Below are 27,352 nucleotides of genomic sequence, written 5' to 3'. Positions count from 1 at the left end.
GAGAGTTAAACCATAGGTTTGGTCCGCAGTTGAACCCCTCTGAACTTCTCAGAATCTGGGGCCTTCTCTCACCCGTCTTCTGATACTGCTCTCCACCATAGAGCATACATACGCTGCTGTAGGGATCAAGCAGTGCCAGTCAGCAAACACCCATGCCGGGGCACTTGCCAAATGCAGCAAATGCTATTTAGAAACAAAAGAGCCTCTAATGGAGACATCAGCCATTTGTTAAACAAACCATTAGTTTGGTGGCAGAAGCTGCACATGTGATGAATCTACTAATTTACAAATCATTATTGGACATTAGTTAATTGCCAGACAACTCCATGTCCTAGGAAACACTGGGGAAGACTATTCCAAAAGAGACTGGATATCACAGCCCTTAATAATTATGGAGAGTGAATGACTGAGTCCTACATCTTCCTAGTGTTCTGTTACTACTTCCAGAATTATTTCTGAGTTTTCATTTTTAAATAAAAATTAAACACACATGCTGGATGTTTAAATGGAACATAAATAAAAAAAAATTAGGCTTATTGTCTCTCTCTAAAGTCACCTTCCAGATGCATTTTCAGGCATTATCTAAAAATATGACCTAATGTATATTCCAGCTATATATAGTAACCATATGTAAATATGGTCATATCTATGTATCTACTATTGATATAGACAGTGTATCTATTCATATAGTATACAGTGTGTGTATATACACTATAGATTATATTCCAACTATAATATTATGTACAGAGTATATATACTACATAATACAGTATGTATCTGTAGTTTGTCTGGGTTTTATTTATTTTAGTTATTATACAGATAACAAGATGAATGTGCCTATAAATATACCATGACATAGTTTTGTGAGTTTATCTGTAAGGCAGATTCCTAATAGAGACACATCTGGAAAAAAGAATATTAGTATCTAAAACTATGAAGCTGCCAAATTTGCATTCTGAACAGAAGGGTATGAGAGTGCCTAGTTCTCTTCATTTTTCTAACCTTTTACACTTTAAAACTTTTTGATCTGTGCCAGGCTAAAGGTTAAAGAAATTATGTCTAATTTTTTTAATTTGCATTTTTAAAATTCTGAGTGAGGTTGAACATATTTTTTTCCCATATACCAGTTAGTCTTGTATTTGTGCATGTGTGTGAAGGGGAGGTTAACTTGTCATTCAAAAGCTGTGCCTTTTTAAAGACTATGTTTAAATTTCCCAATAGTTATATATCTTTTGGTAGGACTTACTGCGATCCATCCTTTTTATTCATTACCTTATGACTCCAAAATGAAAGGCCTATTCAATATGTATCTTACTATTCCTATTATTTATCCCACAGTTTGGTAGATGGTTTTTCTTAGGTATATATATGGGTATTGCGAAAGCAAGTGGTGTATTCAGGACCTGGGATAGTAAAGCTAATAGACAAAGCTAAAGTGGCAAAATACTGGATATAATAGTTAAAATTTGGATAGGAAAATTATGAAGGAAATTAAGCTTTAAGGATATTTGGAGCTGGTTAAAATAGGCAATTTGCTGAAAACTCAATGCAGATAATCATATTTGTATATTTTTGGATGTTGCACTGATTTTCGTTTGTGACATTTATGGTAAAATAATGAAAGTCTTTTTAAAAGTAGAAAGTCAAGAAATACCTGGAACTACTCATCTCACATGCTAGTAAAGTAATGCTCAAAATTCTCCAAGCCAGGCTTCAATACTACATGAATCATGAACTTCCAGATGTTCGAGCTGGATTTAGAAAAGGCAGAGGAACCAGAGATCAAATTGCCAACATCCGTTGGATCATAGAAAAAGCAAGAGAGTTCCAGAAAAACATCTGCTTCTGCTTTATTGACTATGCCAAGCCTTTGACTGTGTGGATCACAACAAACTGTGGAAAATTCTTAAAGTGATGAGAATACCAGACCACCTGACCTGCCTTTTGAGAAATCTGTATGTAGGTCAGGAAGCAACAGTTAGAACCAGACATGGAACAAAAAACTGGTTCCAAATTGGGAAAAAAAGGAGTATGTCAAGGCTGTATATTGTCACCCTCCTTATTTAACTTCTATGCAGAGTACATCATGAGAAACGCTGGGCTGGAGGAAGGACAAGCTGGAATCAAGATTGCTGGGAGAAATATCAATAATCTCAGATATGCAGATGACACCACCCTTAATGGCAGAAAGCAAAGAACTAAAAAGCCTCTTGATGAAAGTGAAAGAGCAGAGTGACAAAATTGGCTTAAAACTCAACATTCAGAAAACTAAGATCATGGCATCTGGTCCCATTACTTCATGGGAAAAAGATGGTAAAACAGTGGTAACAGTGTCAGACTATTTTCTTGGAAGAAAACTTATGACCAACCTAGACAGCATATTAAAAAGTTGAGACATTACTTTGCCAACAAAGGTCCATCTGGTCAAAACTATGGTTTTTCCAGTAGTCATGTATGGATGTGAGAGTTGGACTATAAAGAAAGCTGAGTGGCAAAGAATTGATGCTTTTGAACTGTGGTGTTGGTGAAGACTCTTGGGGTCCTTTGGACAGCAAGGAGATCCAACCAAATGAAATTTCCAAAGGAAATCAGTCCTGAATATTCATTGGAAGGACTGATGCTGAAGCTGAAACTCCAAAACTTTGGCCACCTGATGCGAAGAACTGACTCATTGGAAAGGACCCTGATGCTAGGAAAAATTGACGGTGGGAGGAGAAGGGGATGACAGAGGATGAGATGGTTGGATGGCATCACCAACTCAATGGACATGAGTCTGAGAAAACTCAGTGAGTTGGTGATGGCCAGGGATGCTTGGTGTGCTGCAGTCCATAAGGCTGCAAAGAGCTGGACATGACTGAGCAACTGAATTGAACTGAATGAATGTTTTTAATAACTGTTATTCATTAAGATCTGTTATTATTTTGCTTATTATTACTCTACGAATGTTGATATTTTCTTTGTAAAGAGTTAGCTCAAGTGTGATTTTAGAAAAATATTCTGGAGCCTATTAGTTTTTTCTGCCTTGGAGCAAATATTTTATGAAGCCATCAGAAAAATAGAAATTATATAGAAAACAGAAAAATAGAAATTATATTCTAGACTTCCACTTAGTTTTCTGGGGAAATATATATTTATATATATATGATATTATACATGTTTTAATGCCATTCTCCCAAATCCTCCCCCCCCCCCCACTGGGGAAATATTTTTTAAATATGCAGTGACACAGTCCTTATATTGAATAAACTTAATACTTAGGATAATTTTTAAGGTCAAATATTCCTTGCAATTGAGTATATCATACATATCAGATATTAAAGTCTGCTTTTCAAGCAGTGAAAACCTTTAAGCATTGCTGATATCTTTTAAATGAATATGTGTATTTCATCTTTATTTCCATCCTAAAAGTAACTGAAAAACTGTTAGGCTCCATGACCAATTGTTGTAAAATCGTCATTGCCCCCATTTTTGTTTGTCGTTTTAAAGTATAAATCTGTGAAGATGTTTGAATATAAAGATGACCTCTTTACAACCTACAGTTCTTAAAGGAATATACTAGAATATTAGAGAAAAAATAGTATAATGTTGAATTCTTATCTAAAGTGTTGGAGGAGAAAGTGAACTTAGGAATAAGGTAATATGATATCGAAGTGTGAGGTAGGAAAAAAAAAATTAAGCACTGGGCCAAGAGAATAGATCAGAGCAGTTTCCATTATTTCCTGGCAACAATTCTTTTAATTAAGGGGAAAAAAATGAAAACAGCAAACCGTGGAAGCATAGCTGCTTTAGACTGAAGGTAAAAGTTAGAGAACAGAAGCAGAATGTGCTTAGCAGACAGGCCATTGACTTGTCTGTAGTAAATCTAATTTTAAACTTCATATTCTTTCCTGAATTGATAAAATATCTTTGTATTACGAGCTAGAAAAACAAAGTGACTTTTCTTTAAAAATCCAAAACATTTTATTTCTTATCTGGTATATAGAAAGTTTAACCAAAAACATGGAAAGCTTAAAAGCCTTAGAACATTTATCTAGTGCACACCTGATTGTTAGACATAAATGTGCTTTCTAGTCATACGGTAAGTAGTTTTATGTAGAGATTTTATTCATTTCTAGGCTCTCAGTCTAGTATCCTTTGTCCATGGTTTTGTTAGTTAATAGATCACTTCTTGCCTGAGGCTCCAGACCCTCCAGACCCTCCAGACCCCTGGGATCCCTTTCCCACATCTTTATGCTCCTCCCCTGGCCAGTCCCTGATGACTTGCTTGCTTGTACATTGGCTACTGAAAACTGCCCACAGCATCTGTGCTGATGTGTGTGTTAGGGAACGGACATACACATATACACACACAGAGCTGAAAGCACTGGGAAGTTTATATCCTCCAGGGCAGCCCCTAGGTCATGACTGAGGGCTCTGAAAGTCCAGCTCCCTTGCCTGTAGCTGAGACAAACTCTGAGCTGAAATTCACACCCCAGAGCTTTCCTGGAGGTCAGGCTAAAGGCAAGCACTTTATCTTTCTCTTTTCTGTCCTGCTTCCTGGTCTCTTCCTGGTTTCCTCTAGGAGAAGTTCCTTAGTATACCACCAGCATGAAAATCTCACGGTTTACTTGCAAGCAACCTGATTTAAGAGATTTAGTTGAGTCAGACTTTTTCTTCCTGCTTTCCCTTTTTGGACTCCCTCAGTTAATAAACAGTGGTACCTTACCCATGAATGACTGAACTACAATGTCAGATTTTCTTGTTGGTAATCTCATTTGGAGAATTATGCAGTCGATCAAAGGGGACAGCCAGTTACCCACCGTGCTCACAGGTAGGAAACAATGGGCCAAGTGACTTGCTCAAGCTCATGGAGCAAACAGGAATGGAATGCCCGTTTTCTGATGTTTCATTTTGTGCTCTCTTCACCATTTGGTGTCTCTAGAACTACTGTGGCCCAGACCCCTGTAGGCACAAAAGAAAACAAGTTCCCCTTTTGCTTTTAGACCTGCATTGGCCAATGTTGTTGTTTAGTCTCTCAGTCGTGTCCAACTCTTTGTGACCCCATATACTGCAGCACGCCAGGTCTCTGTGTCCCTTACCATCTCCCGAAGTTTGCTCAAGTTCATGTCCGTTGCACTGGTGATGCCATCCAGTCATCTCATCCTCTGACACCCTCTTCTCCTTCTGCCCTTAATTTTTCCCAGCATTAGGGACTTTTCCAGTAAGTCAGCTGTTCACATCAGACACAGCTTCAGCATCAGTCCTTCCAGTGAGTATTCAGGGATGATTTCTCTTAAGATTGACTGGTTTAATCTCCTTGCTGTCCAAGGGACTTTCAGGAATCTTCTCCAGCACCACAGTTTGAAGGCATCAATTCTTCTCTCTGCCTTCTTTATGGCAGCTCACAACTGTATGTGACCCCTGGGAAAACCATAGCCTTGACTATATGGACCTTTGTCAGCAGAGTAATGTCTCTGCTTTTCAACACACTGTCTAGATTTGCCATAGCTTTCCTGCCAAGAAGCAATTGAGTTCTGATTTCATGGCTGCAGTCATCATCTGCAGTGATTTTAGAGCCCAAGAAGAGGATACCTGTCACTACTTCTACCTTTTTCCCTTCTATTTGCCATGAAGTAATGGGCCCGGATGCCACAGTCTTGGTGTTTTTAATATCTAGTTTTAAGCTGGCTCTTTTACTCTCCTCCTTCACTCTCATCAAGAGGCTCTTTAGTTCCTCTTTGCTTTCTTCTATTAGAGTGCTATCATCTGCGTATCTGAGGTTGTTGATATTTTCCCCACCTGTCTTGATTCCAGCTTGTAACTCATCCAGCCTGGCATTTGATGTGCTCAGTGTATAGATTAAACAAACAGCGTGACAGCAGATGCCCTGTTGTACGCCTTTCTCAATCCTGAACCAATCAGTTGTTCCATACAGGGTTATAACTGTTGCTTCTGGACCCACATACAGGTTTCTCAAAAGACAGATAAGATGATCAGGTATTCCTATCTCTTTAGGAGCTCTCCACAGCTTATTATGAATCACACAGTCAAAGTCTTGGCATAGTTGATGAAACAGAGATAGATGTTTTTTCTGGAATTCCCTAGCTTTCTCCATGATCAAGCAAATGTTGGCAATTTCATCTCTGGTTCCTCTTCCTTTTCTAAACCCAGCTTGGACATCTTGAAGTTCTTGGTTCACATAATGATGAAGTCTAGCATGCAAGATTTTAAGCATAACTTTACTAGCATGGGAGATGAGTGAATTGTCTGATGATTAGCATATTCTTTAGTATTGGCCAATATAGCAGCCCATATCCACATGAAAGTGAAAACATTAGTTGCTTAGTCGTGTCTGACTCTTTGTGACCCCATGGACAATAGCCTGCCAGTCTCCTCTGTCCATGGGATTCTCCATGCAAGAATACTGGAATTAGTTGCCATTCCCTTCTCCAGGGGATCTTCCTGACCCAGCGATCGAACCCTGGTCTCCTGCATTGCAGGTGGATTCTTTACCATCAGAGCCACAAGGGAAGCTCCCATATTCAATGAGGCTATTTAAATTTAATTTTAAATTAATTAAAATTGAAATAAATATTCAGTTCCTCAGTTGGACCAACCACATTTCAAATACTAAATACTGCACATCATCATAAAAGGTTCTATTGGACAGCAGGACAAGATAGTTCTGGACACTTTACACATAAAAAGTTGAAAGAATTTTGCTCTTTATGTGATTGATTTATGTTCTTTCTCCATCTCCTTTGCCTTTCCTTCTCCTCTTCACTTTGCTCTGTTTGCACATATAGGCTGACACAGGATGGTTTTCTCTGTGTAAACAATCTTGGGATTGATGCCAGGGTGAATTGCTACTTTTGTATTTACCATTACTAGCATCTGAATTTTCATAAAACACATCATGATGGTTCTTTTCATCTGTCAATTTGACTGGGCTAAGGGGATACCCTGCTAGTTGGTAAAACATTATTTCTGGGTGTGTCTGTTGAGGGTGCTTCCAGGAGAAACTAGCGTTTGAATTAGTAGATAGAGTAAAGCAGATGGCCCTCACCAGTGCTTATGGGCATCACCCATCCCCTTGAGGGCCTGAAGGGAACAAAAAGGCATAGGAAAGGAAGGCTTGAGCTGTCTGCCGGAGCTGAAACACCACTCTCCCCCTACTCCCAAACATCAGCGCTTCTGGTTCTCAGGCCATTGTATTTGACTAGGTCTTGGATCATTGGCTCCCATGGCCCTCCAGCCTTGGGATTTAGAAAGGAACTACACTACTTGCTTCCTTGGGCCTCCGAATTACAGACGGCAGATCATGGGACCTCTCAGCCTTCAGAACTGCACGCACCAATCCCTAGGAATAAGTCTCTTTCCGTGTTTCAGTATACATCTCGCTGGTTCTGTTTCTCTATAGAAACATGACTGTTACACACAAACTAGATGGGTTTTTAGTGACCACAAATCACATGTGATTAGAAAAGAAACTTCCCCAAGGACCTAATTTTTCTTTGTCTGGAATACTTGGGAAATAATTCCTGCTTTTTTACCTTCCACCAAGATGTAGAATTTGAGTGAAATTATGGAAATTTCATGATTATATTCTTTGCAAACAAAGATGGAGAAGCTCTATACAGCCAGCAAAAACAAGGCTGGGAGCTGACTGTGGCTCAGATCATGAACTCCTTATTGCCAAATTCAGACTTAAATTGAAAGAAAGTAGGGAAAACCCCTAGACCATTCAGGTATGACCTAAATCAAATCCCTTAAAATTATACAGTGGAAGTGGCAAATAGATTCAAGGGATTAGATCTGATACAGTGCCTGAAGAACTATGGACAGAGGTTTGTGACATTGTATAGGAGGCAGTGATCAAGACCATCCCCAAGAAAAACAAATGCAAAAAGGCAAAATGGTTGTCTGAGGAGGCCTTACAAATAGCTATGAATAGAAGAGAAGCTAAAGGCAAAGGAGATAAGGAAAGATATACCCATTTTGAAGAACAGCAAGGAGAGATAAGAAAACCTTCCTCAGTATTCAATGCAAGGAAATAGAGGAAAACAATAGAATGGGAAAGACTAGAGATCTCTTCAAGAAAATTAGAGATACCAAGGGAACATTTCATGCACAGATGGGCACAATAAAGGACAGAAATGGTAGGGATGTAACAGAAGCAGAAGATATTAAGAAGAGATGGCAAGAATACACAGAAGAACTGTACAAAAAAGAGCTTCGTGACCCAGATAATCATGATGATGTGATCCCTACCTAGAGCCAGATATTCTGGAATGTGAAGTCAAGTGGGCCTTAGGAAGTATCACTATGAACAAAGCTAGTGAGGTGATGGAATTCCAGTTGAGCTATTTCAAATCCTAAAAGATAATGCTGTAAAAGTGCCGCACCCAACATGCCAGCAAATTTCGAAAGCTCAGCAGTGGCCACAGGACTGGAAAAAGTCAGTTTTCATTTCAATCCCAAAGAAGGGCAATGTCAAAGAATGTTCAGACTACCACACAATTGTACTCATCTCATATGCTAGCAAAGTAATGCTCAAAATTCTCCAAGCCAGGCTTCAACAGTACATGAACCATGAAGTTTTCAGATGTTCAAGCTGGATTTAGAAAAGGCAGAGGAACCAGAGATCAAATTGCCAACATCCGTTGGATCATTGAAAAAGCAAAAGAATTCCAGAAAAGCACATCTTCTGCTTTATTGACTATGCCAAAGCCTTTGACTCTGTGGATCACAAGAAACTGTGGAAAATTCTTCAAGAGATAGAAATACCAGACCACCTGACCTCCCTCCTGAGAAATCTGTATCAGGTTAAGAAGCAACAGTTAGAACTGGACATGGAACAAAAGACTGGTTCCAAATAGGGAAAGGAGTATGTCAAGGCTGTATATTGTCACCCTGATTATTTAACTTATATGCAGAGTACATCAAGCAAAATGCCAGGCTGGATGAAGCACAATCTGGAATCAAAATTGCTGGGAGAAATATCAATACCCTCAGATATGCAGATGACACCACCCTTATGGCAGAAAGTAAAGAGGAACTAAAGAGCCTCTTGATGAAAGTGAAAGAGGAGAGTGAAAAAGCTGGCTTAAAACTCAATTAAAATAACTAAGATCATGGCATCTGGTCATATCGCTTCATGGCAAGTAGATGGGGGGAAAGAATGGAAACAGTGAGAGACTTTATTATTTTTGGGCTCCAAAATCACTCAGATAGTGACTGCAGCCATGAAATTAAAAGACACTTGCTCCTTGGAAGAAAAGCTATGACCAACCTAGGCAGCATATTAAAATGCAGAGACGTTTGCCAACAAAGGTCCATCTAGTCATATCTATATGTCCATACATAGTAATGTATGGATTTGAGACTTGGACCGTAAAGAAAGCTGAGCACCAGAGAATTGATGCTTTTGACCTGTGGTGTTGGAGAAGACTCTTGAGAGTCCCTTTGATTGCAAGGAGATCCAACCAGTCCATCCTAAAGCAAATCAGTCCTGAATATTCATTGGAAGGACTGATACTGAAACTCCAATACTTTGGCCACCTGATGCAAAGAATTGACTCATTGGAAAAGACCGAGATGCTGGGAAAGATTGAAGGCAGGAGGAGAAGGGAACGATAGAGGATGAGATGGTTGGATGGCATCACCGACTCAATGGACTTGAGTCTGAGCAAACTCCAGGAGTTGGTGATGGATAGGGAAGCCTGGCATGCTGGAGTCCATGGATTCGCAAAGAGTTGAACACAACTGAGCAACTGAACTGAACTTGTGGAAATTAATGAAAGCATGGAGAGTGAATGTAAACAGTTCTAAAATGTGTCTTTGAGTTTGTTTTTTCACACACAGTATAAGCCCATGGAATCATTTTTTGATTTTAATGATATGTTGTCATTTAAGAAACAGAAAACTGTCATTTCTTAAAAAATCAAGAACACATTTTTTTTCCTGAAAAAACTGCAATTTAGAAAAAATGACAAACATTTTGGTGTTAACTTTTCCATATGCATTATCAACTAAGACAGTCAATTTTTCTTTCTCTGAAGTAGAGTGAAACAAAGAACAGCATCAAACATGGGTGGAGTGACAAAGATCCCAAATGAAGAGGAGGAGGGGATACTTGTTCATGAGAATTTGGAGGCTGTCTTAGAAGGCCACAGTCTTCCCATGTGCTGCAGCGTTAAAGAACCTGCCTGCCAATTAAAGGAGATGCAAGAGATGCAGATTTGATGCCTGTGTCAGGAAGATCCCCTGGAGAAGGAAGTACAACCCACTCCAGTATTCTTGCCTGCAGAATTCCATCGACAGAGGAGCCTTGTGGGCTAGAGTCCATGGGGTTGCAAAGAGTCACACATGACTGAGCACACACACACAAACCCTCAGGCCCCCAGGGCTGGAAAGGTTTCAGGAGAAGGTGGGAGAATAAGAGGTTGAAAGTTGTTTCCTGGTGCACTGGGACGACCCAGAGGGATGGAATGGGGAGGGAGGAGGGAGGAGGGTTAGGGATGGGGAACACATGTATACCTGTGGCAGATTCATTTTGATATTTGGCAAAACTAATACAATTATGTAAAGTTTAAAAATAAAATAAAATTAAAAAAAAGAAAATAGGAAAAATAGAAAGCAATAATTGGCCATTTAGATTATCTACCTACTGTGAGAACTCTGAACATTTTAAATAATTATCTCAAAATATGTATCTTTCTGATTAGCATAAGAATGCAATTAAACTTGTTGAAATTAAAAAAAAAAAAGTTGTTTCCATCTCTAGTGGCAGGTATTTTTTGATAATGGAAGTAAATCTAGGTACTAGTTGTTGTTCAGTCACTAAGTCATAGGTACTAGTAGCTTAAAAAATTTAACGCTAAAATGAAAAGGAATTGTTTATAGTCAATTTAGATCGAAGTTCACCCTCTTCTCTCTACAAGCACTTTTAAAGTGAGATGCAGTTGAATATAGCATACAGCAATGGAGCCAACAGAAAACGTTATGTGTCTTGGAAAAAACGTAGATTTATTTATTTTTAGAAATCCTACAACACCCAGAAAAGTTACAAGTAGTTTCAACTACATGGTTAGAGACCTATTATTCAGATCAGATCAGTCGCTCAGTCGTGTCCGACTCTTTGCGACCCCATGAATCGCAGCACGCCAGGCCTCCCTGTCTATCACCAACTCCCGGAGTTCACTCAGACTCATGTCCATCAAGTCAGTGATGCCATCCAGCCATCTCATCCTCTGTCATCCCCTTCTCCTCCTGCCCCCAATCCCTCCAAGCATCAGAGTCTTTTCCAATGAGTCAACTCTTTATTAGGACAAAGTAATTTATCTTAAGGCTTGGTAAATATAGCACAATAAGTTACAGAATGCTAAAATGAATAAGGGTAACTGAAATCACATTTCTCTGTTGAGAATAATGCTGCATAATGAAGACAAAGAAAAATACATTAAAAGAAAATTATTTTTCATATTTGTTTACTTTTTAGTTTAATGAGATGACTCACTTGCTTGTTTACTTTTAATTTGGTTTAATGAGATGGCTGTAAGAGCAGTCCTTACTCCACCTAAGTAAATTTGGGACCTGAAAGTGCTAGTGAGATCATTTCCAAGTCTTAATTGAAGATATTAAGAAGTAACACCTCTGTATGCAAAAGGAAAATAAACTAATGGGGAGATCACTTGATATTATTAAAGAGAAAGGGTACTATTTTTTTTGTGTGTGTGTGTGTTTAATGTGGACCATTTTTAAAGTCTTTACTGAACTTGTTACAATACTGCTTCTGTTTTATATTTTAGGTTTTTGGCTGTGAGGCATGTGGGATCTTAGTTCCCCAACCGGGGATCAAACCCTCACTCCCTGCATTACAAGGCAAAATCTTAAAACACTGGACCACCAGGAAAGTCCCAGGTACTATTTTTAAGAGAAAGGACAGCTGTATCTGCTAAGAGGAGTGAGAAAGCAGGGAAAACTACATTGTTCTGAATAAAAAAGGTAGAGTTGGAGGGATGGGGTCAGGAGGAGGAGTGGTATTGCTTCTGAGAGTTCAAGAGGCAGAAAAAGGTGTTCAGGAGTCATGTGGGGAAGAGGTGCAAAGGGGGAAGGCGGTGGTAGTCAGAGGAGTTGGAGGCGGGAGTGTCACGTCTTCGTTATCTAATGTTGCGTACAAACCACTCACGTGTAGTATAGTGACATAATCACTTCTTAGGCTCCCAGATTCTGAGAGTCAGGTTTGGTTGGACAGTTGCCGCTCTGGTCTGTGTGGTTGTGGTCATCTGTAGGCTGGGGCTGTGTTCACCTGGAAGCCTGACTGTGCTGGAGGACTTGCTAGCATAGTCGGTATATCAGTGCTGGCTGTTGGCTGGAGGCCTCGTTCGCCACATGGGCCACTCTGTGGAGCTGCTTCAGTGTTTGCATGACATGAAAGTGAAAAGTGAAAGTGAAGTCGCTCAGTCGTGTCTGACTCTTGGGTAGCCTACCAGGCTCCCCCGTCCATGGGATTTTCCAGGCAAGAATACTGGAGTGGACTGCCATTTCCTTCTCCAGGGGATCTTCCCAAACCAGGGATCGAACCCGGGTCTCCTGCATTGCAGACAGACGCTTTACTGTCTGAGCTACATGACATAGTAGCTGGTTTTTCCCAGGACAAGCAATCCTAGAGGCCACGGTGGAGCTATAATGGCTTTTATGACTTAGCCTCAGAAGCAGCACACCAGTACTTTCACTACTGATAGCTCAGAAGCAGCTCTAATTCAGTGTGGGAGGGGAATACACAAGGGCAGAGGTGTGCCCAGAAATATGGATCCTTGCAGGAGGCCACAGGAGGCTGCCTACCACGGGAGGGAACTACAGAGATACTTCATAGGCATTTAGAAGTCAGTTGTACCTGTAGTACCATGTAGCTGTTTCCCAGACTTCTCACCCAATTTTCAGTAAATCTAAAACACTCACGGATGGCTCATGAAGCTGGGTTTGCTTTTGAGGCCGGCTTTAAGTGGGCTGGAGATGAGAAGTGAGGCTGCCCACAGATTTGGCCACATCTCAGTTACATATATACTTTGACATTTTTCCTTACATGAAGTGGTGAGTCTGAATTATATTTGTAGAAATGCTTATAAAAGTGGTGGGAGTATCTGATTTCTTTCTTGTCCTCTTCTAAGTCACAGATCACTTTTGTTGTGTTGCCTGAAATTACAGTGAGAGCATCTAGTTGTTTTCTTTCTCCTGGGCCATGTGTACCTGAAGGTGAAGACATATTCTTCTATATTTGACCTTTTATATTGAAATCATAAAAGCAGTGGGGGAAAATTCTCTCCAACCCCATTTTGGCCATATTGACATCCTCGGAGAGCCTCTTCTTCCATGAACACTTCCTCTCCCACCTCCTTTCGCTGACATGAGGCGGAGGAGAATTAAGAGACTTGAGGAGTCAGAACAAGAGATCTGAAGAGCAAAGGAGGCCGTGTCTTACTGGACAGTGCTCTGTATGGGTGGAACCTCTTTCTCCAGTTCATGTTCGTCTGCTGTTTCATGGGCAGACGCTTAATTCTGGAGAATGAGCTGCTCATCAAAAATAAAACTAAATAAAGGTGAACGTAGGGGAAACAAGTTTGATGCCATTGTGAAAAGGGCTGGGTGTCTGCCATGACTGTTTCAGGTTTAGTCGAGGATGATTTGCGCAGTTACGGGGCTTTGTAACTGTGCTTGGTGGCACAAAGCTCTGTGAATAGTTTCTCCCCAAACTGTTGTTGTGAACTGATGAAATGCTTAATAGTGTTTCCCTTTGGAATTCATTTTAACAGAGTTATTATTGTGATGAGGAGAATGTACTAAACACATAGTCTAATATCCATTTGATTTTCTGCTGAGGAGAATTACTGCAAAGGTACCAGAGCAGTTTGATCATCACAGGGAGACTTATTTTCAGCTTTGTCAAGCTGTGTATTGAGTTGCTTTGCCTTCATTTAAACGTTAAGTTCTGAAGTTAATTTCCAGTACATCCAGGGAAAAGACTCCTTGGTGTAAAGCAAAAAGCTACAAAAATGTGGTAAATTTAGTTCCCTCAAAGACTTTGAATTAAATTTAAATTCAATTAACACATTGAATGTCTGCAGGGAGCATGGCACTGTACTAGGTACTAGAATTTGAACTAATGCAGAGGTTCAAGAGGGTTTTCAAGTTAATGTGATGAGTTTGGATAGAGAAAAATCAATCATTTAGACTGCAGTCTTTTTGGAATCTACATTTCCTTGGGTAAATTCTCAAAATACTGTTCAATTTGGGCACTCCCTGGGAATGGAGTGAGGAGAGCAGAAACCATTCTTTCTTGGGCCTTAAATTTAGAATGAAGGAATATTTAGTATTGCTTTAATAAATGGTTTAAATAATAAAAACTTGAGCAAATGATAGCGTTACTTTCAGAAAGACACAAGGAGGACTCCTGCTATACACAGAAGTTAACATTTCAGATTTAGAACATATTTACGCTTTAAAATATTATTCTAAAAAATAAGCTGAATAAAGGGTATTTCTTTTAGTATCATCAGGACCCAGGAATGCTTTAGGAGAAGAGCACAGTGAGTCTTAGAACTACTAAAATTTACCAAGAACCGTGCCAAATTTTAGCAAAATAGTTCCACCTAAATGCCTTCAGAGCCCTCCTTACCTGAAAATGTTTTAAACACCTGCAGGTTATTTTTCCCTGCCAAAATCAGACAGGCTTAAAAAGAAAGCAGGTGTGATGAGTCCCTTTCTTGGGATGAAAGCCCATACTTTGCTGCTGACGCCAGCATCTGTCCATAGCCGGTCCCCAGACACTATGCACTGTTTCTTTGTCTCTGTTATGTTCTCTGTCCTGTTGATCCTGTGGGATTCTTTCAAAAGGTTTTAACTTAAGTCAGTATCATTTATTGAAAAGAACTTGCTTTCCCACTATACTCGAGAGGCGCTTTTGTTGTAGCTTAGGGGACTATATGTTGGGTTGGCCAAAAGTTCATTTGGGTTTTTCCATAACATCTTAATGGAAAGACCTGAACAAACTTTTTAGTCAACTCAGTGTTTGTGGGTCTGTGGTCTGTATTCTGTTTTGTTTCATTTTCTTGTTAGTCTATTCCTGCATCCATCCTATACCACCTTAATTACTGTGACTTCATTTTAATCCTTGCTACCTGAGAGACCTCTAACAATTTTTCTCAAGGTGGTTTTGAGTATTCTTAGGCCTTTTTAGGTCGATGCAAATTTTACAGCTTATCAGTCTCATCAATGACAGTAAAACCCTGGTGGGATTTTAGTTGGAATTGCATTTAATCTATAGAGCAAGTAGAGGAAATCTGAAACTTAACAATAATATCTTCCAATCCACAAACAGGGTACATATTATCATTTATTAAATAGTTTTCATTTCTCTCATAAATACTTTCTAGATAGAAGTCTTGTATAACCTAGATATATTCCTGGTATTTTGTTTTTTTCCATGCTACTGTGAAGGGTAGAATTTAAAAACTTATTTTCCAGTTCTTGCTCAGAAATGGCAATGCAAAATTTTTGTATATTGACTTTGTGTCTAGAGACTTTTCTAAATTCACTTAATTTTAATATTTTGCATTTAGACCCTTTTGGATTTTTCTATGTAGAAAACTATGTTGCCTACAGATAATGGCAATAAATGCTTTCATCTTCTGATCTTGATGCCTTTTATTTCTTTTCCTTGCATTATTGCACCAGCTAGGATCTCCAATTCAAAACTGAGCAAGTGAGGTGGTTGCAAATATGTCCTGCTACTGATTTCAAGGACAATGATTTTAATATATTGTTGTTGTTGACATCACTAAGTCACGTCTGACTCTCTTGGGACCCCATGGACTGTAGCCCACCAGGCTCCTCTGTCCATGGGATTTCCCAGGCAAGAATACTGGAGTGGTTTGCCATTTCCTTCTCCAGGGGTTCTTCCCAACCCAGGGACCAAACCTGTGTCTCCTGTATTGCCAGATAGATTCTTTACTACTGAGCCACCAGGGAAGCCCCAGGACAATGATTTTAATATTTTACCGTAAAGTATGATGTTTATTCTAACTTTCGTAGATAAGGGGGTAATTTTTATGGTATTTATTTCAATTATAGTATCTTCATTTTTTTCCTGCAGGTATTTTTTTTTTCTTTAGCCTATTTTTCTTCAGTGAAACACTGGGTCCTCCCACACACTATAACAATCTTATAAAATGCTTCTCAATACAGTTTTTCACATGGTCAAATCTGTCAGTTAATTAGCTCAATTTTTTTTTTTTTTTTTTTTTATCTTCCTGAAGACTGCATTCCTGCTGGTTACTTCTGGTCCTTCCTTTTACCATCATTCTGGGGATTCTCATGCCTTCTCCCGATTTTCAGATAATGCATCTGGTTCCTTGGTTCTCTTTTTTCTGGGTTCCCTCCCTGGTTTCTGTGTAGAATAATTTTAGCAGTTGCCTCTGGGAACCTATGCTCACCAGATAGCCAGTGCCAGGGCAGGTCTGTGGGAGCCTTGCTGGAGAAAGCTGAGTTTACTCTGAGCCAAGGGGCTTTAAGACAGAAAGTGTGGGTGGTGGCGGGAGGTGGAGGGGAATCAGGAAGAAACCAAGGAAAAGTGGAAGCTGCCATGCTCAATTCATGACAGTTCTGAGGCTGTTTTGATTTGTACAAAATCTCATTAATACCATATTTGACTTTGTATTTTGTGTACCATTTTCCAAAATGGCGGAAGCATATTTTAAAAATGAAATTCAAGCAAAGCATTTGTGAAGTTTCTGAAAATCACTATGCTTCTTGAAAGTTTGTAAATAATGAGTATTCATTCAACAAATAGCTAGCCAGTCTTTTGTGTGCCAGGCATCAATGAAAAACCTGGACATAAATCTCTGTCTTCATGAAGCAAGACTGACAATAAACATGATAAATTAGTTCTATAGAATGATAGATGGTGTGTGAGTGATTAGGAGTCCTGGACAGGATACAAATGCAAAGTGCAATTTAAAATAAGGTGGTGAGGGTGAGCTTCACTGAGGAGGTGATATTTGAGCAGGGATTTGAAGGTGGCAGGTGAGTTAGATATGGATGTATCGTATCTATGGATGGAGAGGAGCACAGCAAGCAGGGGAAGCATGTCTGGCATGTTTGGAAACAGAGGAAGCCAGTGTGGCTGAAGCTGAGTGGGCAAGAGCATGCAGTTGTCCAGGTTCCAGGACCATCCACAGATGCTCAAGTCCCTTATATAAAATGGTGTAGTACAGTCAGCTGTCTGCATCAGTGGGTTCTGCATGCAAGAGATGAGGTCAGAGAGTTGACGGGTGGTGACCCCTGTTGAGTCTCACAGGATATTATAAGTACCTGGACTTTCATTCTGAGTCAAACAGGAACTCTTGGTAGATTTGAAGCAGAGGAATAACATGATCTGACTTGTGTTTTTGGAGGAGGAGATTTCATTTTTTAAAAGTGAAGTATAGTTAATTTACAATGTTGTGTTTTGGGTATACAGCAAAGTGATTCATATATATATATACACACACACACACACAAATATATACAGATACAAATATATACAGATTCATATATATATGGATATATATATCCACAAACATACATATAGAAACACAGACATGTGTGTGTGTGTGTGTGTGTATATATATATAAAATTCTCTTTCAGATTCCTTTATTTTATAGGTTATTGCAAATAGTAGTGTGTATGTGTTAATCCCAAATTCCTAATTGATCCCTCCTCTCTTTTTGGGAACCACAAGTTCGTGTTCTATGTCTGTGACTCTACTTTTGTTTTGTAAATAATTTCATTTGTATCATTCTTTTTAGATTCCATGTGTGTGATATCATGATATTTGTTTTTCTCTTTCTGATTTACTTCACTCACTATGATAATCTTTAGGTTGGGTCTACTTATGTTGCTGCAAATGGCAATATTTCATTCTTTTTACGGCTGAGTAATATTCCACTGTGTGTGTGTGTATGTGTGTATAATCTTATTTATCCATTTATCTGTCCTATTGATGGACATCTGGTTTGCTTCCATGTCTTGGCTGTTGTAAATAGTGCTGCTGAGAACATAGGTGTGTGTGTATCTTTTGGGATTCCTGGATCATATGGCTACTATTTTTTGAAGCGATCACTTTGGATGCTGTGTGGATAAGAGCCAATAGGGGCCAAGGGCCAGAAGGTAGATAGGGCTGGTAAGAAGCTACTGAAATAATTCTGATAGGTGGCTCCAATAAAAATGTGTGGCAAAACCCACCACAATATTGTAATTAGCCTCCAATGAAAATAAATTAATTTAAAAAATGGCAGCAGCGCAGGTGGTGAGAAGTGGCTGGGTCACCCCCCAAACTTGGTGGCTTATCATTATCCTTTATTCTGTGGGTTGGCCAGCTGGTTCCTCTGATAGTTTCTTCTAGACTCACTCATGTGGGTGCATTCACTAGAAGACTGAGTGGTTTAAAGGTCCAAGACAGTCTTCTTCACTTGTTAAGGATCCTTGATTTTCCTCCACCCGGTTGGTTGCTCATCCTCCAGTACTAAACCAGTCCTCTTATGCAGTGAGGTGGGGGGTTTCAGGGCAGTGTTCCAGAAGAGAGAATGCGGTGCTGCGAAGTCCTCACCTAAAAAGTCTCATAATATCATTTCTGTCACATCCTGTTTTTTCCAAACAAGTCACAAGAGCAGTCTGGTTATAATGGATGGGAAAATAGATCCATCTCTAGATGAGAAGGGCAGCAAAGTCACATTGCAAAGGGACCTGCATTGCAGGATAGAAAGAATTTGTATCCATATTTTCAGTCCACCAAAATGCATTTAGTATTTTTGAGTGTAGAGGCTGGGTATGTAATGTGAGAGTAAGAAACACGAAGTGTGGCTCTAAAATTTTGGGTTTAAGCAACAGGCAAAAAGGAGTTGTCACAGTGAAGATGGGGGAAGACGGGGTAGATGAAATTTGTGAGAACAGCAGCATCCAGGCAGGGAAACTGGGGGACAGGCTCTGTGCATCAGCACTCAGTGTGCAGTTCCATATGAAGCCAGATTCTGTCTGAGGCAGATCTCCTGCCCTAGGCAAGGACTAGCTTTCGAGATGGGGAGTCTGAGCAGGAAGAGGATCATTCGTGGGTAGCGTTAGCTCAGTGAAAAGAGGGCAAGAGAAGGCCTCTGCATGGAAAATGAACCCTGATGTAGAGATGGTTTCCAGAGTGTGGACAGGAAGAAGCAAATAGGCCACAGGCAGGTTCCAGGAGGGAGTTTCACAAGACAGCCTACGGGCCCAGTGCTGCAGAAGTGGACAGAATAGCCTTGAGGGAAGATTGAGAGGAGTGCTCAGATAACCACTCCTTGGAAATAAGGATCAATACTTGTCATGTTCACCCCACACTACTGTTCCCCTGTGGATCCAGAGTTCTTAATGAAAAGATAGAGATGAGAGCGTGATTCTTGTTCAGTTGCTCAGTTGTGTCCAACTTTTAGTGACCCCATGGACTGCAGCACGCCAGGCTTCCCTGTCCTTCACCATCTCCTGGAGCTTGTTCAATGCCAAGCTAAGGTCTACAACAAAGCTGCTCTTGAATCTTTTAAATGTGGAATATGATCCACAATTTAAAGCCAACTTATTTTTCTTTGTTTGAGTGGGGAGAAGTCTCATAGAAGAACATCCGATTCTGCCCTAGGCATAAAAGGACTATCAATAGTACCCAAGAAAGAATTTTGAGAAGATGTGCACTCTATCCGGGCTTCCTTATGAAACTTTATGGCAAACCTCTGTGTGTGTGAGGGGTGTGTAAGTTGTGCCTGTATGTATCTGTAATATATTTTGTATTGGCAACAGTTATTAGATCAATGACTCAGATGGCGAAGAGAGAGAAATGTGCTGATCCCCAGGCTGGTGCACATTTTGGCTACAGTTTACAGCATTCCATGCTGTAAAGCATTCCTGCTTCTCAGGTGGCGTTGGTGGTAAAAAAAAACGGCCTGCCAATGCAGGAGACATAAGAGATGCAGGTTCGATCCCTGGGTTGGGAAGGTCCCCTGGACGAGGGCATGGCAACACACTCCAGTATTCTTGGTGGGAGAATCCCATGGACAGAGGAGCCTGGTATCTACAGTCCATGGGGTCGCACAGAGTCGACCACTACTGAAGCGACTTAGCATCCAGGCACACACGCATTCTACAAAAGATGGAATGCATCTCTGCTAGCTTGCTTTACAGTCCACCCAAGAGTAGGGGGACGAATTCTATGACCTTTGAAAGTCAATTTTCATCCCAAGATTTTACATTCCAATTACGTCTGATAGACTATTTAAATAAATGATGGTTTTTCTATTAGAAAAGAAAATTGACTGGAATTCATTCTATTTGAGCTGCAAAAATTCGAAAATAGGTCAACTCTTAATTATCCAGGGTAATAGGGAACATCTTGAATGGATTATCCTAAACCACAGGTAATTAACAAAATGTGCAAATTAGGCACTGATTCATAGCATTCATTAAAATTCCCATTTAAGCTACTACTTTAAGCAGCATACATTTGTAGATGAGCAAATCAACATGGTAAAAATAATTTTAAGATGGAAACAGGCTTTTTATTTTTTAAGGTAGAGTTGAAAATATATCCTGAGAGACTGGATGATCTGAAATATTTTGTCTTTTGAGATTCAAAACATTTATCTAGAGTTCCAGAGGCCGTTTGGCAGGTTTTATGATCTCATATTTGTAAAAGTGGGGGAGAGATTGATATTTTGCAACTCCTGGAAAATCTGCCCAGTGCCCTGAAACCACACTCTGCATGTTGGTGATCAGGCCTGTGAGGCCGTCTCTTCCCCTCCCCCAACACGTCCATGGATGAGCTAATAGCAGAACAAAGGCTGGAACAAGTGGGGAAATGAGGAAGAACTAGAGACATGCATACTAATAGCAGGGGTCCCCAGCCTCCAGGATCTAATGCCTGATGATCTGAGGTGGAGCTGATGTAATAATAATAGAAATAAAGTGCTCAATAAACGTAATGCACTTGAATCATCCTGAAACCACCTCCCCTACCCCCAGTCCTGTATTAGTCTTCATTTTAAACAAAACAAAAAAGCCCATCTGGTCTAGAAAGATCTGTAATTCTGCCAAATTAAATCTCTTAAATTACTGTTAAATATCTTTAAGTACTTTTTGTTATTCTAATATTATTTACTGAACTAATCCATGATATTAGTGATTTTGTTGATACGGATGATAATTTATTGAAACCTAGACTGTGCCCAGTATGACACAGGGCTCCTTGCTAACATTATCTCCTCCTTTACTTACAACAGCATCGTGCAGTGAGAATTACTCTCATTGTACAGCTGATTGGTGGAAATGTTAATGATAGCATGTAGGAGATCTGGGCTTTAAACCAGGGCCTGACGGTCTGATGCTGAACCCATGCTCTTCCCTTTGGGCCAATGGATTTCAAAGCATGCTCCTCTGTCTTGGTCCCTCTCCCCTCATCTTTCAGCCCCCATTTTCCCCTGACCATCCAAGTGTGCATCTCCTGGGAACTTGTTGAAAATTTAAATTCTTAGGCCTAACCCTAGACTTTGTGAATCATAAGCTCTGTGGTGGGGGCCCAGCAATCTGTGTTTAATGAGTTGTTGTTCACAGGATGTTTTGAAGCCTGCTCAAATTTGAGAACCACTGTACTATGCCATGTGTCCTTATTATGAGACCTTTATTATTTTTAACTAGAGACGTGGAATTAATTGCAACTGTTGTTAGATGAAGAGGGAGATCAACAGTCTAATTAAATTGGACTTTTTAACTGGACTTTGTTTCCAATTTCTTCCACTGTCAAGTTTTCTTGCTTAAAGCAGCCGAGAAAATCTTCCAAGTCAAAATCATTCAAGGAGAATCTGCTGCTGCTGCTGCTGCTAAGTAGCTTCAGTCGTGTCTGACTCTGTGCGACCCCATAGACGGCAGCCCACCAGGCTCCCCCCTCCCTGGGATTCCCAGGCAAGAACACTGGAGTGGGTTGCCATTTCCTTCTCCAATGCATGAAAGTGAAAAATGAAAGTGAAGTCGCTCAGTCGTGTCCGACTCTTCACGATCCCATGGACTGCAGCCTGCCAGGCTCCTCCGTCCATGGGATTTTCCAGGCAAGACTACTGGAGTGGGGTGCCATTGCCTTCTCCTCAAGGAGAATCTTGTATAGTCTAAATCAGTGATCTCCAAAGAGGACCACATGCAATCATAGGGGTGGATAAGACTGTTCACTGGGCTGTAGGAAGAAACTACTAGGATTTGTATTTACATTAATTTTTCCCTAAAAATAAGAGCAAAATAAAATGTACTGATATTTACCAGGGATTTCCCAGGTGGCTTAAGTAGTAAAGAATCCACCTGTCAATGTAAGAGATGCAAGTTCGATCCTTGGTTTGGGAAAATTCCCTAGAAAAGGAGATGGCAACCCAGTCCAGTATTCTTGCCTGGGAAATCCCATGGACAGATGAGCCTGGTGGGCTACAGTCCAAGGGTCACAAAAGGTTGGACATGACTGAGCATGCACTCAAATACTTTCTATGGGTCCAGAGTAACACATGAATTTCTGTATGTGTGCATGTACACACCGGCCCCCTGCCTTGTGTCCCGGCTCTCACACTTTGGCTCACCTTTGTACTCTAGCTGCTGTGTAGCAACCAGCTGTGTACAGGCATCACCTGTCAACCCCATCCTTCGGTGGTATCCCTCTCTTACCTGCAACTCTGGGCATATTCTACCTCTGTCCAGCCATTCTGATGCATTCACAGATCTGGAAGTGTAAGCTAATTGACTCATTGTAAGCCAGGAGCCAGTGGATAAATGCTTGCCTTTTCTATGTCCCAGATGAACCATCCTGAAGTACATTCTGCGTGACTTCTCATGGAATCCCTGTGTGGCCATCCTCACTGATGTTCAGTACTAACCAGCCCAGTTGTGCTTCTTTGCCTCTGATTCCTCCATCTCTTCCTTTATCTGGCTCTCACTCCTGTTCCCTTTGGTGGGATCATTTCTGAAAACAAACTCCCTACATAGATGCCAATGTCTTACAGATTATTTTCGAGAAGAAACCAGGCTAAGTAGGGTGCATGCTAAAGCACCTTAATGAAGAATATAAGAAACATTTTGGAGATGACTGGTCTAAAGCTTTAATTCTCAACAACTTCTTTTCTTATTTTTAAAGAAATGAGCCTGTCAGTTGATATTCTAATGCTTGTATATGTGCTACATCTTGACGCATGTTTGCTGTTTTCATGGGCATATTACCTATCATATAACTCTACCTCATCTTTTTGGACTCTAGGAAGCATATTAGATGCAAATCAGTAAGGGTGTATTTATTTGTAATATTCTTAAATTTACTGCAGTTAATAGATAGAGCCAATTATGTGTAGGCTTTAGTACTTTGTCGTTAATATCAAATATTTTTTAACACCTCAATGACTGCCTGTAATGCACAGACATGATGCAATCCTTTGGTTGAAATCCCTGTTGAAGGCCAACAGACCTGGGTTTAGAACCTTTAACTTTATTGCTAAAAGTAATTTTGCATGTTTATGTAAAAATTTAATTCATTTATTTGTAAACTGTTACATCTTTATGCTAGAGGATAAGGTAAGACCTTTTTACCATTTTATTTCTTGCTCAAAAATACCTCAGGGATGTTATGAGAAGGGCACCTCATTTCTTTTTTCCCCCACAAAACTCATAACCTTAGTCTAGTCACAAAAAAAATCAGACAAAACATCAGACAACCCAAACTAGGGACACTCTACAAAATACCTGTCTGGTACTCTTCAAATTTTAAGATCGTGAGCAAGAAGAGACCAAGTAATTGTCTAAATGCACCGTGGTATCCTGGATTGGATCCTAGAACAGACAAAGAATTCCAGTGGAAAAATTAGAGAAATAAAGTCTATAGTTAATAGCATTCTGCCAATATTAATTTCTTAATTTTCACAAATATACCTTGGTTTTGTAAGATAACATTAGAGGGAGCTGGATGAAGGGGATATGGAAATACTCTGTACTATCTTTATAACTTTTCTGTAAATCTAAAATTAAAAAAGAATTCAAATTTTTATACAGTTTTTAAAAATTACTTTGCATTTACAGCTCTTACAAAATATGTGCTGTATTCCCTGTGTTGTACAATATATCCTTGAGCCTGCAGTACACACGATACTTTGTGCCTCCCACTACCCTGCCTCTGTTTTGCCCCTCCCCCTACTGGTAACCACTGGTTTGTTCTCCATATCTGCTTTTTTGTTATAGTCACTAATTTATATTTTTTGGATTCCACATATAAGGAATACCATACAGTATTTGTCTTTCTATGTCTGACTGACTTCACTTAACATAACGCCTTTCAAGTCCATCCATGTTGCTGAAAATGGTAAAATTTCATTCTTTTTTATCGCTTAGTGCTATGAAATAGAAGCGATAAAAAAGAATGAAATTTTACCATTTTCAGCAACATGGATGGACTTGAAGGGCGTTATGTTAAGTGAAGTCAGTCAGACATAGAAAGACAAATACTGTATGGTATTCCTTATATGTGGAATCCCAAAAAAAAAAAAAAGAGATACCCCTCGTCCAAGGTAAGGAGCAATGGCTGTGCTTTGCTGGAGCAGCTGTGAAGAGATACCCCACGCCCAAGGTAAGAGAAACCAAGTAAGATGGTAGGTGTTGCAAGAGGGCTTCAGAGGGCAGACATACTGAAACCATGCTCACAGAAAACTAGTCAATCTAATCAAACTAGGACCACAGCCTTGTCTAACTCAATGAAACTAAGCCATGCCCGTGGGGCAACCCAAGACGGGCGGGTCATGGTGGAGAGATTTGACAGAATGTGGTCCACTGGAGAAGGGAATGGCAAACCACTTCAGTATTCTTGCCTTGAGAACCCCATGAACAGTATGAAAAGGCAAAATGATAGGATACTGAAAGAGAAGCTCCCCAGGTCAGTAGGTGCCCAATATGCTACTGGAGATCAGTGGAGAAGTAACTCCAGAAAGAATGAACGGATGGAGCCAAAGCAAAAAGAATACCCAGCTGTGGATGTGACTGATGATAGAAGCAAGGTCTGATGCTGTAAAGAGCAATATTGCATAGGAACCTGGAATGTCAGGTCCATGAATCAAGGCAAATTGGAAGTGGTCAACCAGGAGATGGCAAGAGTGAATGTCGACATTCTAGGAATCAGCAAACTGAAATGGACTGGAATGGGTGAATTTAACTCAGATGACCATTATATCTACTACTGTGGGCAGGAATCCCTCAGAAGAAATGGAGTGGCCATCATGGTCAACAAAAGAGTCCGAAATGCAGTACTTGGATGCAATCTCAAAAATGACAGAATGATCTCTGTTCGTTTCCAAGGCAAACCATTCAATATCACAGTAATCCAAGTCTATGCCCCAACCAGTAACACTGAAGAAGCTGAAGTTGGAACGGTTCTATGAAGACCTACAAGACCTTTTAGAACTAACACCCAAAAAAGATGTCCTTTTCATTATAGGGGACTTGAATGCAAAAGTAGGAAGTCAAGAAACACCTGAAGTAACAGGCAAATTTGGCCTTGGAATACGGAATGAAGCAGGGCAAAGACTAATAGAGTTCTGCCAAGAAAATGCACTGGTCATAACAAACACCCTCTTCCAACAACACAAGAGAAGACTCTCTACATGGACATCACCAGATGGTCAACACCGAAATCAGATTGATTATATTCTTTGCAGCCAGAGATGGAGAAGCTCTATACAGTCAGCAAAAACAAGACCAGGAGCTGACTGTGGCTCAGACCATGAACTCCTTATTGCCAAATTCAGACTTAAATTGAAGAAAGTAGGGAAAACCACTAGACCATTCAGGTATGACCTAAATCAAATCCCTTATCATTATACAGTGGAAGTGAGAAATAAATTTAAGGGCCTAGATCTGATAGATAGAGTGCCTGATGAACTATGGAATGAGGTTCGTGACACTGTACAGGAGACAGGGATCAAGACCATTCCCATAGAATAGAAATGCAAAAAAGCAAATTGGCTGTTTGGGGAGGCCTTACAAATAGCTGTGAAAAGAAGAGAAGCGAAAAGCAAAGGAGAAAAGGAAAGATATAAACATCTGAATTCAGAGTTCCAAAGAATAGCAAGAAGAGATAAGAAAGCCTTCTTCAGTGATCAATGCAAAGAAATAGAGGAAAACAACAGAATAGGAAAGACTAGGGATCTCTTCAAGAAAATCAGAGATACCAAAGGAACATTTCATGCAAAGATGGGCTCGATAAAGGACAGAAATGGTATGGACCTAACAGAAGCAGAAGATATTAAGAAGAGATGGCAAGAATACACAGAAGAACTGTACAAAAAAGAGCTTCATAGCCCAGATAATCACAATGGTGTGATCACTGACCTAGAGCCAGACATCCTGGAATGTGAAGTCAAGTGGGCCTTAGAAAGCATCACTACGAACAAAGCTAGTGGAGGTGATGGAATTCCAGGTGAGCTATTCCAAATCCTGAAAGATGCTGCTGTGAAAGTGCTGCACTCAATATGCCAGCAAATTTGGAAAACTCAGCAGTGGCCACAGGACTGGAAAAGGTCAGTTTTCATTCCAAGCCCAAAGAAAGGCAATGCCAAAGAATGCTCAAACTACCGCACAATTGCACTCATCTCACACGCTAGTAAAGTAATGCTCAAAATTCTCCAAGCCAGGCTTCAGCAATATGTGAACCGTGAACTTCCTGATGTTCAAGCTGGTTTTAGAAAAGGCAGAGGAACCAGAGACCAAATTGCCAACATCCTCTGGATCATAGAAAAAGCAAGAGAGTTCCAGAAAAACATCTATTTCTGCTTTATTGACTATGCCAAAGCCTTTGACTGTGTGGATCACAATAAACTGGAAAATTCTGAATGGGAATACCAGACCACCTGATCTGCCTCTTGAGAAATTTGTATGCAGGTCAGAAAGCAACAGTTAGAACTGGACATGGAACAACAGACTGGTTCCAAATAGGAAAAGGAGTTCGTCAAGGCTGTATATTGTCACCCTGTTTATTTAACTTCTATGCAGAGTACATCATGAGAAATGCTGGACTGGAAGAAACACAAACTGGAATCAAGATTGCCAGGAGAAATATCAATAACCTCAGATATGCAGATGACACCACCCTTATGGCAGAAAGTGAAGAGGAACTCAAAAGCCTCTTGATGAAAGTGAAAGTGGAGAGTGAAAAAGTTGGCTTAAAGCTCAACATTCAGAAAACGAGATCATGGCATCCGGTCCCACCACTTCATGGGAAATAGATGGGGAAACAGTGGAAACAGTGTCAGACTT

The sequence above is a fragment of the Bubalus bubalis genome, chromosome 20 (genome assembly GCF_019923935.1).
Source record: "Bubalus bubalis isolate 160015118507 breed Murrah chromosome 20, NDDB_SH_1, whole genome shotgun sequence".
Classification (NCBI taxonomy): domain Eukaryota; kingdom Metazoa; phylum Chordata; class Mammalia; order Artiodactyla; family Bovidae; genus Bubalus; species Bubalus bubalis.
The sequence above is the reverse complement of the archived record's forward strand: the minus strand, read 5'-3'. Positions refer to the sequence as shown.